Here is a 2,932-nt window from a genome sequence, read left to right on the forward strand (position 1 = left end):
TCATGGCATACAGAAGTCATGCTATGTTGCATAACTAATAAGAACTCTTAACACAATATTCAATTGCAGTATTTGTTCAATCATGTTTCAACTAATAAAATAAGACATATTAAAACGGAAATAGCCAATGGGTCTTATGAAAATGTTCGCGAAGGAATAGCTTCGACCGACACCAGGGCCAAGAAAACAAATTTGCAATTACAAAAACCCATGAGTAGTAACTTTTATATAGTGCCAGGTTTGCTTTTTTCACCCACCCAGGATACCATGAGAGTCATTCCTCTATGAAACTTTTAACACGAGTATTATGATAGACCATGGTTGTTACAGAAAAGTTTCAGAAATGTTCGACTCCTTTTGATTTTTCTAAAATGGTTTTTTCCATTTCAGGTGCATTGGCCCCTATGTTCCAAAGATCTGTGTCGATATTAAAAGACCATACATAACATAGATGATACGAAATATTGTACGAAATCAAATGATTGATTGCTCCGAGCTTTCCATGATTACATCTTCAATGATAGAATCAGCTAAACCTTAGAAGATTAATTTTGAAATGCAAATCAGTGCAACGCACGGTCATTTAGCCACTTATATTGATTTTTTTTACTAAATCAGTTTCCACATTTAAGTTCTCTGCAGAATTACAAAATTAAGGGAAACAACCTCCAAAGACCAAAGTTCAATCGCCGGTTCCCTTTTTTCTCGTCAAAAAACTCTCCGCGGGCGAAGAACCACGCACACGCGCTTCCGCTTTTTTTTTTCTAGGATCACACGCGCTTCTGCTTCTCTCTAATCTGGGTGTTGGGCTGGCCAACGGCCCAGCAAGAGAGGTAGGAATTGGGCTGTGCCCCAGGCCAATTGTTTTTTCTAAATATAAGGCCGAGATTTTTTTCCCAGGCCATTGCCTGGGCTGCCTGGGCCCCGGCTACGATGTTGCCACAGCCACTTCACCAGCCACCACCCCCTTGCTGGCATTTCCTAACGGGCGCCTTGAGCGGAAGCAACTAGTTAATGAGTGCTTCTTCGGGAGCCTCACAATGATCAGCACCACTTGACGCGTTCTCAGCCGTTCGTCACATGTCACGCTCTGAGCGCTTCCTTTGGATTCTTTTCGCACGTGTTTTCGGCTTTTTAAACGATCTTTTTCAGGTTTTTTTGACGTTACGGTTGTTCATTGGTCTTCCTTAGCTTTTGGATAATTTTTTTTGAATTTTTTTGTGCAAAAAAATATGTTTTTTATTTTTTCTCTTTCGCGAGAGTCGCGGTTTTGTTTCGTGAGAGTCATGGCCGTGTCTTTCGGAAACGAAAAAAAACATGTTTTTTGTTTTTTTTTTACTTTTTTGAGTCACGGTTTTGCTTCCACGAGAGGCACGATTGTGCTTTCCCGAGAGTCACGGCCGTGTCTCTCGGAAACGAAAAAAAACACGTTTTCTATTTTTTTCCTTTCGCGAGAGTCACGGTTTTGCTTTCGTGAGAGGCATGATTGTGCTTTCGCGAGAGTCACGGCCGTGCCTCTCGGAAACGATTTTTTTTCCTTTCACGAGAATCACAGTTTTGCTTCCGCGAAAGGCACGGTTGTGCTTTCGCGAGAGTCACGGCTATGCCCCTCGAAAACGAAAATAAAAACATGTTTTTTTCTTTCAGAAGAGTCACAGTTTTGCTTCTGCGAGAGGTATGGTTGTGCTTTTCGCGAGAAGCATGGTCGTGCCTCCTCGGAAATAAAAAAAAAACGTGTTTTCTTTTTTTTTCCGCGAGGGTCATGGTTTTGCTTCCGCGAGAGACATGGTTGTGATTTCGTGAGAGGCATGGGCGTGCCTCTTTCAGAAAGGAGAAAAAATCCGTGCTTCCGGTTCAGTTCTTTCGTCCGATTTTTTTCGTGAAAAAAAGTTCGTCAAAACCTATTAATATAGGATCTAGTTTTGAAGATCTCGATGCGAGAAATCCAACGATGAAAGCGATTCAAGATTTGGACGCACAGTTTGAGAGATAAAACGTTTTGAGTAACGAATCAAAACTCTCAGGTTGCGACAAGTGACGTACCTGCAGCGCGCCACTTGTCACAACCTGAAAAGGTTGGAGTGATCTTTGCACATGCAGCATGCCCCGCGCTTGGCTGGCCCGTTTCTTTCTTTTTCTTTATGTTCAATACTGCAGCAAAAATCATATTTTGAATGTGCGAGCTCTAACTTATGATCTTCTGGTTGAGAGAGCAGTGCAGTGACCAAAAGGACACCATTCTGTTTGTGTCTATTAACTTCTTTTCACCCTTTTATTTATCTAGGCCGCGAGAGACCCCAAACCAGCTTTCACTGCTTCGCTGATTTCAGGGTGTTTTTTTTCTGGTTCCTTTTTCCTTTTTATTTTCTTGTTTTTTTCTTCAATGTGTGAACTTTTTTCAAATTAGGTGAACTTTTTCTAAAATTGACGAACTTTTTAAAAAATTTGATGAACTTTTTCAAATTCAATGAACTCTTTCCAAATTTGATGAACTTTTTTTCAAATTGGATGTACTTTTTCAAAATTGATGAATATTTTTCAAATTCAATGATTTTTTTCAAAATCGATGAACTTTTTCAAAATTGATGATTTTTTTTAAAATTCAATGAACTTTTGTTCGAAATTGATGACCTCTTTTTCAAAATCAATGAGCTTTTTTAAAATTTAATGAGCTTTTTTCAAAATCGATGAACGTTTTTTCAAAATTGATGATATTTTTATTTTTTGATGATTTTTTTTTGCAAAATCAAAGAACTTTTTTTTTTCAAAATCAAAATTATTTTTTGATGAATTTTTTATAAATGGATTATTTTTTTAAAAAAATATGTGAACTAATTTTGAGGTTTATGAACTTTAATTCATGAACTTTTTATAATAACTCGATGAACTTTTTTCGATTTTCTTGAAGTCTGATGTATTTCGTGAACTTTTT

Source organism: Triticum dicoccoides, chromosome 5A (assembly GCF_002162155.2).
Source record: "Triticum dicoccoides isolate Atlit2015 ecotype Zavitan chromosome 5A, WEW_v2.0, whole genome shotgun sequence".
NCBI classification, from domain to species: Eukaryota; Viridiplantae; Streptophyta; class Magnoliopsida; order Poales; family Poaceae; genus Triticum; species Triticum dicoccoides.